A 12,459-nucleotide genomic window follows, 5' to 3' on the forward strand; every position below is an offset into this window, starting at 1 on the left:
GGCACATACTATGAGCTAAACACTGTGTTAGTCAATTTGTGTGCAAGGCTGTTAATATTATCTGTATTTCACTGAATCAGAAATTGAGGCCTGAAGAGAACCTCTAGCAAGTATAGCATCTGGACCTCATACCCAACCATCAGATTTAATACATCATCCCCTGTACTACACTGGCTCCCTAAAATACAGTCCTAGTCTGTAAGTTGCTTATCAGGCATTGTTTTCTCAAAATAGTAGACAAGGGAATATAATACTTGTGGAGCATGGTAACTGACAGAAGGGATATAGAAATGTTGTTGGAGGAGATCAGAGTAGGGAATGAGTGTATTTACTTAGTGGAGCAACAGGAAACTCTTCATGTGAAAGACAGTATTAGAGATTGCTTCCTAAGCAATAAGAAAATTTTGACAGTTGGAGATGGGGGTGGGAACATTCCAGAAGAAAAGAAGTCAGCTAAAAAGTTACTTATGCAGAAAGTACAGAGGTAATCCTGGAAAAGGAAATTAGCCAGTTTTATGGGAGTCTTTAAGTTAAAAGCCAAGGAGTCCTTAAATGTCAAAAGAGACTGAAAGTGCAGACCTTAATTAGGAGGTAACCATAATAGGCTAAATATCAATACATGTGGGTCTTGGCAGCCATTGGATATGGTGGTGTTAGAGAGGGAGATGACGACAATGATTCAAAGATTAGGATCCAAATGCTATCATCATATTATTGTTATTATTATTGCTAATAGGAAAAAGAAACCAGAACTAGTAAAAATCTTCCTGCATGAATATATTTGTGTTGCTTTTATTTTTGAATCCTGTTCTCCTCTAGGACACATATCCCAAGCATAAACAAACATAACAATTTCTAGCCCTCTATGCCATATGTGGACATATGGACCAGATATGATCCCTGGACCAGAACCTAGGTTCCCAGGCTGTGGCACACAGTACTGGGATATATAGGTTACCAGCGGTGCATCATTCCATCTCCAAGTCAATCAAGAGATCAATTTTCCCCATGAGGGCTACCCTTTCTTTCTTTTTTTTTTTTTGGCTGTGCCTCAAAGCTTGCAGGGATCTTAGTTCCCCTACCAGGGATTGAACCCGGGCCCTTGGCAGTGAAAGTGCAGAGTCCTAACCACTGGACTGCCAAGGAATTCCCAGAACTACCCTTTCTTAATTGTGGTAATTTATGTATCTATTCAATTAGTCCAATATTGTTTTTTATTTCAGTATATACATTTTTTTGTCAAAAAACTGCTAAGTTGTTAAGACTTAAATAAGTTATTTGGACCCAACTACTTAATAAACAGAACTGTTAGGTTTTTTTTGTTTGTTTGTTTATTTGTTTGTTTTTTTCCTCTTGGCGATGTGAGAAAAATTACTGAGATATTAAAGGTGCTGTAAACTTAAAGTTTGGGGACTACAAACTCTGTATATAGTACTGGGCAGAGTATGAGTGCCATTAAATAGGACAAGATTTCTTTGAATCCCACTCCCAAGAATTTTTTCTCCACCCCACATCAGCTACCCAGTTCCACGGTCATATTTTAGATCTTGTCATCAGGAATAACTGTACCATTCCAGTGCCCCATTTTCAACCATTTTCCCAGTGGAACTTCTCTTACTCAGTATCTTTTATATACATTATTCTTTACTGTTCTCTTGTGCTCACTTCCCTGCTCACCCAGCTTAGAATCCATGCAACTTTTCCCAACTACAGCCTCAATTCTTTTCCCTTCACTTTTCCTGTCATACTTACTTGACAATACCTCTACCTTCATTAAACCTAACTCTCCAGATACTTCACCTCTGCACCTGTGCATCAAAGTGTGGCTGGAGAAAAAGACACAATCATGCTGCCTAATCAATGTTAAATTCTCAAACACATCATTGACGCCTCATGGTAAGCCTAATAAATTCACCTGATTTTCTGAGATGACTCACACCTTCTTCCTCTTCTCCAAACTCTAATACTCTTTCTCCAATCCTTTATTCCTTCCTTCACTGAAAAAATAGAATCTCTCAAAATAGACCTCATTTTCCCTCCCCAAATCTTTTACTATACCTGCATCCACATCTCTACAGTCTTTTCCCTCTTGTTTCCTCATTGAACTAGCCCCATTCTAACCTACAGCTGCTGTATTTGTATATTAGATATCAGTCTCTCTTGCCTATTCAAGGGCTTCTCTCTTTTTTTTTGCGGGGCCTCTCACTGTTGTGGCCTCTCCCTTTGCGGAGCACAGGCTTCCGGAGGCGCAGGCTCATTGGCCATGGCTCACGGGCCCAGCCGCTCTGCGGCATGTGGGATCTTCCCAGACCGGGGCACGAACCTGTGTCCCCTGCATCGGCAGGTGGACTCTCAACCATTGCGCCACCAGGGAAGCCCAGGGCTTCTCTTTTGCATCTCAATATTTTCTTTCTCTTGTTGATCACTCCCATAAATATAAAATCATGCTATGCAGTATTTCATTTTCAAATATAGTAAAGGACCCATCTTTAATCAAACAATCACCCCGTTTGTCTGCTCCTTTTTACAGCAAAACAAAAACTTGTCTCTACTCATTGTCTCTTCCTCATCTGTCATTCTCTCTTTGATCCACTCCAATTCTCCAATTAGGCTTTTGTTTACACCATCTACCAAAATAACTCTTATAAAGGATACTGCCATTTTGCCAGGCTCATGGTATGTTTTCAGTTTTTATCTTACTGTATTTCTCAGTAGCATTTGGCATTGATGACCATTCCTTTTATTTAGAAACACTTCCTCACTGGTTTTTGGGGTCCTGCTCTTCTAGCTTTTCTGACATCTCTTTCATCATTGTCTGTCTCATCCACTACCAAAGAATCTCTGTATGGAGGGTTTTATCTTGTTTACCTGTATCCTCAGTACCTATAACAGAACCTGGCACATATACTAGGGGCCCCAAAATAGAGAGAAGTGTTTTAGATGGAAAATTTAGGGAAGACAATGAAGGCATTGCCTTTAAACTGGACCGGATTGGGCAGGATTTCATCAAATATTTTATTTTGAAGTGTTAGGGGAAGTAAGTTAGAGGAAAAAGCATTAGCGAAGATGCAAATTTAGAAATCATTGGCCTGGACTTCCCTCGTGGTCCAGTGGTTAAGACTCCGCGCTTCCACTGCAGGGGGTGCAGGTTCGATTCCTGGTCAGGGAAATAAGATCCACAAGCCCTGCAGTGAGGCCTTTAAAAAAAAAAAAATCATTGGCCAAACTTTGGGAATAACGACTTGCTTTCCAGTCACACTGCAGTGTGGGGGTTAGGATTTCAACTTTTAAATCTGGGGGGACACAAACAAGCAGTTCACAGTAGACATCTATACTGCATCCGGAGGCAAGTGTACATTCAGGCTTAGGAACAGTTGCCTTGCACATGGGTGACATTGGATACAAGATGTGTGGATAGATTCTTTTATTTATTTATTTTTTATTATTTTATTTTTGGCTGTGTTGGGTCTTCGTTGCTGCGCGAGGGCTTTTCTCTAGTTGCGGAGAGCGAGGGCTGCTCTTCCTTGCGGCGCGCTGGTTTCTCATTGCCGGTGCTTACCTTGTGGAGCACGGGCTCTAGGCAGGCAGGCTTCAGTAGTTGCGGCACTCAGGCTCAGTAGTTGTGGCTCACGGGCTCTAGAGCACAGGCTCAGTAGTTGTGGCACAAGGGCTTAGTTGCTCTGTGGCATGTGGGACCTTCCCAGACCAGGGCTCGAACCCATGTCCTCTGCATTGGCAGGCAGATTCTTAACCACTGCGCCACCAGGGAAGACCCAAGATATGTAGATAGATTCTTATTAGAACATAGTGCATTGATGCAGTGATGCTTTTGCAGGCCATATTTGAAAAATGAAATTATTATTCATGGCAATCACTAATGCTAGGCCTTTTCAGTAGAGGGCACTGGAGGGGTATCTAGGAACATGTCTTCCAGTTTCAGTGCTATTTATCTTGGTCGATCAGTGACTTCCTACATAGTTACCCCAGGAATCCAGTGGGCAGTTCCCAAGTAAGCCCCACTGGGCAGCTCTCTAGCAAGTCCTTTGGGTGCCCCAGTGGGTGTCTTCCATGCAAATCTAATTGGCACCCCAGTGAGTGGTTATTTTCTTGCTTGCTAGCCTCAGCCTGCAGGAACTTAGCAAACTTGGCCATCTCTGGGGCCATAGCCATACCTTCCAGTGAAATCTGAACCTCAGCCCTGGTGGAGCTCATTTCTGGGCTTGTTTCTTCCTTGGGCACTATCCTTCAGCCCTATGGGTAGTGGCTGCATCTCATGTTTATTTTCTTGTATTCTTTAGTGTTCTTTTACCTTTTACTAGTAAAATGTTTATTCTCTTTGTACTAGTTAGTAATTCTTTACAGTTTCCCTGATTAAATTACTGGTGTGGTTTCTGTATCTGGTTGGGTTCTTACTGATAAATGATTATTCCATGTATAATGGATATCACCCAGATGTAGCAATTGGTAAATTCAGAATGTGCCTTTTAAATGCTAATATATTTTCCTTTCTAATTACCAGCAATTGGTCATCATATGGCAGAATCTACATCCAAACTTAGTAACAAAAAAACCCCTCAATTTACCCAAGTATATGTTGAAATGAAAGCAAAGCACCATAAAATGTCAGTTGTCAAATGAATTTGAGAAGCATATGAAAATGTTTTCTTTTCTCTTTTGCAGCAGACATGCTAATAAAACAAATATTTGAATGACAAATCATAGAATAACATGAACTTGAGATTTAATTGTGATCTGTTGAAACTGCATTATCCAAGTCATGAAAAAACAAAACAACAAATAAACATGTTTTGTCAAACCTCTGTGTCTTAGAGTAGTGGAGAGAAATAAAAATACTGAGCCAGTGTTATTTGAAAATACAGAACCAGTTCTTGGAGAAATTATTATTGGCTTTTCCAGAGATAATTGTATGGTCTAGACCAAGGAGTGACCAATTAAGGCTGCAGGTTGACCTCCTGCTTTTGCAAATAAAATTGTATGAGAATACAGCCATGGCCATTCATTTACATTTTGTCTGTGGCGGCTTTTGCTTGACAATGCACAATAGAGTAGTTGTGACAGAGACCAAATGACTCCACAAAACCTCAAATATTTATTATCTGTCTCTTTAGGAAAGTTTGCTGACCCTGCAGGACGTGGGATCTGTTTTCGCCATTGAGGCTTGAAAGCAGCTAAATAAATGATTGTGACTAAGTTCCAGTAAAACTCTATTTATAAAAACAGGCTACAGCCCAGATTTGGCATATGGACTTTCATTTGCTGACCCTTATTGTAGAGCATAGTAGGTATGCAATAAATATTAGCTGAATAAATTTTAAAAATTGATTAAAAAATTATAATATTGCCAACATATTCTGTTCTCTTTTTCAGAGTGTGTGTGTATCTAGATGATACTTATGTGACAACTGACCACTGGGTCTGATGGATGACTTATGTAACCTCTGGAGAGTTACCTACATTGTGATCAGAAAGTACTGTGCCCGTGTGGAAAACATTGCAGTCCTGGGGCTAAAGATAAATTTCATGCTTGATAAAAAATGACCAAAAGGTAAGGCTTCTCTCTGGTGTGCTGCAGTCTTCAGTCTTCTGTTTTTCATCCCCACTGGCAACTCAAAGCTGTCCTTAATCCATCATATACCTCTTGAGTGTGTGCTCTGAGTTCACTGTCATGTTGAAAAACTACTCCATGAACTCAGCAGAGGAACTCCAGATTGAATCTCAGCTGTTTACATAGCTTCTGAAGAAAATGTCACCCAAATATGGGAAACAATCCAAGAGGCATTTCGAGTATTTGTTTTAAACTAGAAATATTGACAGTGGTACATGTTTTTTTTGAAGCTGTTTGTTAGTTCTACAAATCCAGGGAGGCAACTTTCACTAGCCAGTTTGAGATTACCTAATTTGATGATGCTACCTCCGTTATCTCATTCAAACCTGCCCTGGCACCTCTATCCTACTGCAAGTAGCATAATCCAGACCCTCATACCTCTTCTCTGAATTGCTGCCTCCAGCTCTTCATGTCTCTAATTTGTTTCACCTTTCTCAGCCAGATTAATCTTCCTGAAGCACAAATTCCATCACATCACTATTTTTCTCAGAAACCCCAAATGATTCCCATATGCCTGGAGAATAAAATATCGTTTTAGCCAGTCAACAGCCTTCGGTTCCATTTATCTCTACCACTCCCTACGCCTTCTGCTTACTCTCGACTACTTCCTTTCATGGAGGGTTGCCAGATAATAATATACAGGATACCCAGGTAATTTGAATTTCAGATGAAAATGAGTAGCTTATTAGTATGAATATATCCCAAATACTGCATGGGAAATATTCATACTATAAAAATAATTCATTATTTATATGAAATTTAAATTTAACTGGTATTTTTATTTGCTAAATCTGGCAACCCTACTTCCATGCTTGCTATATTTACCAGATACAAATATATTTTGTTTTCTATATGTACCTCATGCTTTTCAGTTTTTCTGATTCTTGTCAGAATTACCTCCTAAATACCCAGATGCCATAAATAAAATATGGAGCACATAACTGTTCACTCTCCTAAGTCAACATGATGTAGAAGAAAGGATAAAAATGAGACATACTTGGATTAGCATTATGGCTTCAAGTTGGCCATCTCTGTGACCTTTGGACAAACTGCTTAGCTTTTATAGGCTTCATTTTCTCCATCTACACAATGAGGATCATAATACCAACTTCAAGTGATTATTTTAAGGTTAAGTGTGTAATTTTATAAAATCTTTCTAAAAATATGTGGTTCATAGGAGGGGTTCAATAAATGACAGTACCTTATCAACTTTTTTCTCTTATCAGTGCTTCTTAAACTTGAGTAACCTCAAAGTTCCCCCAATATATGGATTCCAATGTAAGAAACGCTTTATTAAATAGGTGGTCATTTCCCACCTTACACATAAATACTAATCAAACTTAAGCAATGAAAGTCTGAGCAAAGCATGGTTATTAGAGGTTTATCTAGATAATCTAGAATAAGATAATTTTTCACCTCAACAAAATACAAAGACAATATTTAAACACTGTCATAAAGAACTTTAGGAGTCACAGGAATACACCAGTAGGTCCTTATTAGAGAAACACTGCAGTCAGTCTTATTTGTATATATGCTTTACTCTCTACTAGACAGATTGTCCTTAGGCCACATATCTGGGTTTTGTTTCTTTTCCATGGAGAAGTCTTCTATAGAGCAGAAACTTATATTCATTAACTGAAAGGCTGATTGACTGAATATATAAATATTGATCTCAAATTCAGAAGTATAGACTTTAATGATGACTTATGTGTACGTTTAGCAATACCATTTACATCCAAGGCCTGTTTTTTTTTTTGGCTTGTGGCTTGTGTGATCTTAGTTCCCTAACCAGGGATTGAACCCATGCCTTCAGCAGTGAAAGCGCAGAATCCTAACCACTGGACCGCCAGGGAATTCCCCAAGACCCTTCTTGATGGTGTATCTGTACCACCTCTTCTGTATAGAGACTGGGTTATGTGACTTTGGCCATGGTTTATTGGACATCTGACCTGGCTGGCGTATGCTGAGTCAACCAGATTTTGTCTCACAGGATGTGGGAATTGTTGTCAATCTCTGGTGGGTATTTGAAGTAAAGTGCTGTCTGCCTCCCATGGGGCATCTTATTCTACTGGGAGAAGCAGATAAAATTATTCTGCAGAGGGTGATATTAATGAGGCAGCCACTGAACTGGGACTTCAGAGAAATTGCAAAGTAACCTGTGACCCAGCTTTCCACTACCTGATTTAGTCCCTTATGGAAGTAAAGTGCTCGTAACTCCTATTTTTGTTAAGAAAGTTTGAGGCTATTTTTTGTTATTCACAATCAAATAACCTCTAATGAAAGCACTCGGGTCAAAGTTGAGTACATCTTTCAGGACAGCTGCATAGAGTAGTGAGGGTCACCTGTGGGCAGTGTGAATTTTAGAGCTGGCTGTGTGCATGTGCTCTTTCAAGGCAGAGGAAGCTAAAGGAAAGCAAGAGGGAATGGTAGACAGGTGAGAGAAAGGACCACCGATTGGCTAAGTGAATATCAAAAAACTTGGGGAAATTGTCTAATGCAATTCTTTACTAAGTCATAGTAAATGGTGTGCACCCTCTCCTTCATTTTCCTGTGACATGTTCAGAAAACCTATAATATTCACTAAACTTTGGATGAATGTGCCTTTTTTATAATCAATGTGCAAGACGAATATGTTGGGTGGCAAGATTGATACCTGTTTTGACTAAATGTAGTAGTGGGGCCCAGACTTGGATTTCAAATATGCTGGGCTATTGTTTCAGTTTTCATTTAAAGAAAAGGTTTCATAGGTAAAAATTTTCATAAAACAGGTGTAATAAAAAGAGCCTGAACAAAGAATTGAAAGGTATGGGATAATATTCAAGATGCCTCACCTCTTCGTTATGTCTCATGTCATATTACTGATAGAGTAATCCTGGAAAATATTAGAAGATTTTATGAGTTCAAATATTATCAGGAGAATGAAAACAGTTTATAAACCACAAAGAGCTACAAAGGTTAGAGGCAGTATTAGGTTTACAGTTTAGATGATGAGCTCCTTTTCTTTGCTTCTGTTTCCTAATATCCAGTGCAGCAATCATAATAACTTAGGAGGTGCTCATAAATTGATTGTTGAAGAAATGAACCTAGGCTTCAGAATCACATATGTATTTTATATACATACAAATAAATCAATCTCAAAGCATTCATTGACAAAGAGAATGCAAACTGTCCTTGTCTACTAGGGAACAAATGATAGGAAATAGCAACAGAATTGATTTAGGTTAAAGTCACATCCAAGTAAGGATGGTAGCAGAGGAAGTCGAATATCCCTTCCCTAGAGAGTCTAAAGAGATTGGATTTTGTTCTCCTTGGAGCAATTTAAATCTAATCTTGATGAACTTGAAGATCTCTCAGTATCTTTTCTATCCCTTTAATTTTAGGATTAAAATGAATCTGAAATCTTCTTTACATCTGGGACAGCAGTTGATGTCTTCTGTATAGGCTTAGATAACTCTGATTCGGTGGGATGTGTCCAAAAAATGCACTGCAGCATATATGTCACTTGGTTGGTTTCTCATTTGGCATATTTATCATAAGCATTTCTGGTATATAATTCTAAAAGGCTTAAAACAATCTGTAGGCGTTTTTACCTTCAGTGAATCACTCTAAGGGCATATAGCATGTTCCTTTAGGTCTTTGATGTGAGTAATAGAGAGTATATGTAACTTAGTGCTCTTGTGACTAATTTCATGTAGGTTGCTTTTATTTATGGAACAACATACATGAATCACTCCATGTAGTTCAGTGGCTTTACATAAATATGTAAACAATGCATCCCACTTTCTGACTGATAGTTTTTAGAATAATGGTAACATGTAGACCAGAAGATATAGCATCTATACAAGTTTACTTCATAGTTTTTCTGGATGACTTTTGTTCTTAGAACTGCCTTCAGTTTGGGGCAAGGCCCTGAACTTTAGAGGGCTCCGTGTATCACACAAACACAGAGTACATTTATCTAAGAGTATGTGGTTATTTCTGTCACTTGGGATCTAGGACTCATACTGGCATAATTCAATCTGAAACCATGAGCATCTATTCTCATGACCAGCACCATTCTCACCTCAGGAAATCACTTCACATCTTGCCCTATATTTTCAATATAAAAGGTAGTCATATCCAAATGTTATAAAGATTTGTGAGACATGATACTGCTGGTGTCACAGATGGACTGTGCACAGAAGTCTGATTTTGATCTCTCAAAATCAGAGAGAATTTGAGTGGCAAACTTACACAGATGAAAGAAAACACAAATAATTTGCATCAGCCTGGGTTTGATCAGGAAAACAGAACCACTCTAGGTGTTGTGAGAAAAAATATCCATTAAAGGAATTAAGGTTGCCGTGATTGTGGAAACAGCTGAGAGAGTGAATGTTGGAAGTCTGTAGCTTGAAGGTGAGGGAAATAGTCACTAAGGACCTCAGCTGGAGGCTCTAAAACGTGTGATTCTTAAAGGATTGCCCGGGAATTGCTGCAATCTCAATATCTCTGGGAAAATTCCTGCCAACTAGTGGGCTATCATGAAAATATGGATGCATCTGGAATGCTTGGGAAGCCAATGAACATCCTCCATCTACCCATGAATCTTGTTACCACAAACTCCAAAGAATAATGATTTCTTCTCCATTCTGCCTGCACAATATCACACGAGTTTCTCTCATTGGTAGTCTCTAACCCAGAACCATACAAAGTTCAGGCTCCTAAAAAATGTAGTTCCAGGCTACTCCTCTGCATTGCATAGGAGGGCAATAGGGGCAGTGTTGAGTTGACAACCAGCAATTCAACACAATCACCCCTTTATCAACTCAACATCCAAGTGTAACACTTCTCCTTAAATATTTAATTTAGGAATAAAGACGAATATAATGTGTTTCTTCCAACTAATATGATGCACTTAACCTTAATTCAAGTACAGACACATTCATTTTCCCCAAAGGGAAGGTAGAAAGGCTCATATGCCACTTTATTTCCGATAGTCCATGACTTGAATATTAGAATATAGAGTTGACCACTCTGAGCATATTTTATATTCATAATGGAGAATATAGGGGAAGCTTAATTTATGCAAATATATACATATCAAAGAATAAAGAAAATACGGACAGTTAGTAGCCCTTTTTTTCTGCTTCTTGTCACATAATTGGTATTTGTAACTTTCCACTTCCACTATCTATAATCCCTTTGCCCTCAGCAAGTGTATCATAGTTTTTTGCCCAGTGGGGACTCAGAATTGGTATCCATGTTGCTGATAAATTGCTCCTTCAACAGTGGATATAACTATATCAGCAATGGGGAATGAAAAGTCATATTTTTGAGCCAATACATAATTTCCAGCCATGGTTGATATTCACAGAATGGAATGTTTTGCCCATCTAACTGTTAAGTGTCTCCTCTGCTATGTTTACTCTTGTATTGTTACATGACACACAAATATCCCCCACATTTTGTGCCCATTCTGAAAGATTCATCCACATACCTCTTCTCCTAAGCAGTTTTTCCAGTTTTTGAATCTTGTCCTTTTCAAATCCCTGGTCATTCAGCTAAATTGTTAGTGACTACCTACAGATAAGTGTAGATTTACAGTTTTGTTTTTCAAGTAATCTTATTTTTGAGGCTACCTAACTTAAAATTCTAACTGCTCAAAATTCTGCTTGCAAGGAGGATATCCATTAAATAGCATCCCTTCAGTACTTCTACTGCCATCTATTTCCAAATAGTTTCAGATTATCTTCTGGAACCATTTGTAAACCATGCCCAACTAGTTTCCCTTCTCAGTGAAGTGGTCATAGTGGAGTTTTCATGAGGCCATTGTATGAGGTAAGGGAGAAGAGGCAATGCAACATGAGTAGGCACCATGAGAATCTAAATCACTAGCTTGTGGCAGCTTATATTCACCTTTCTTCTGGAGCCCAGTCTTGCACATACCACTTCCACCTGATGATGGACTGCTGTCACCCACATAAGTTTTTATGGCCTGGTGGTTCGTGCAGCATTCAGCTTATGATGAGCAGTTCACTTTACATATAACTCTGTGGCCACAGTCAATTATTCAGGGCCCAGTGTACAGGAAAATGGTTTTCTGCAGAAAAGAATACGATTTATTCTAGAATCCTAGTGTCTGCATGATAATTCATCACTAGGGTCCTGTCAAGGCCCCGTTTACCATCTCTGTCACAGATACTTCATGTTCCACTGAGGCTGCTGCATCATATGGCACAAGTGGCAGAGAGGCTTACACAGCAGTGTGGAACAACAGTAGAGCCTGTTCTTTGGGCTCCACTAAGAACTAGAAATCTTACAAGTTACTTGGTAAATGTGTCCAAGCAACCTTCATGACCAAATCTGACATACTTTGCCTTTAAAACTCAGATGCCCAATAGGCCTTGGTGGTAGTGGATACCAGATGTACCAACTTGTCCTTCACCTCAGAGCTGATATATTGACATGTACTGGAACTCTAGAAACCTTACTGAAGTTACAGAACCCTAAATTATTGAGGGGTTTATGTCTTATGCTTTGCATACATGTGTTTTAACAAGGTGTCTGGGGTAGGGGTTAGAAAAATTTTTCTGTAAAGGGCCAAATAATAAATATTTTAGGCTTTGTAGAATCATACAGCACTCTCTGTCACATGTTCTTTTTTGTTTGTTTGTTTTGATTTTTTACAATTATTTAAAGATGGAAAAAAAGTTCTTAGCTCATGGGCTGTGCAAAAAGAGGCTCCTGGTAGTTTGATTGCTGCTTTTAGGCAATACTTCGCAAACTGTCTGTGGTATGTTTTTTTTTTTTTCTTTTAAAATTTCCAATCCATTTCAGACTGCCATTTTTGTAAA

This window comes from Neophocaena asiaeorientalis, unplaced genomic scaffold, assembly GCF_003031525.2.
Source record: "Neophocaena asiaeorientalis asiaeorientalis breed wild unplaced genomic scaffold, Neophocaena_asiaeorientalis_V1.1 scaffold18, whole genome shotgun sequence".
Classification (NCBI taxonomy): Eukaryota; Metazoa; Chordata; class Mammalia; order Artiodactyla; family Phocoenidae; genus Neophocaena; species Neophocaena asiaeorientalis.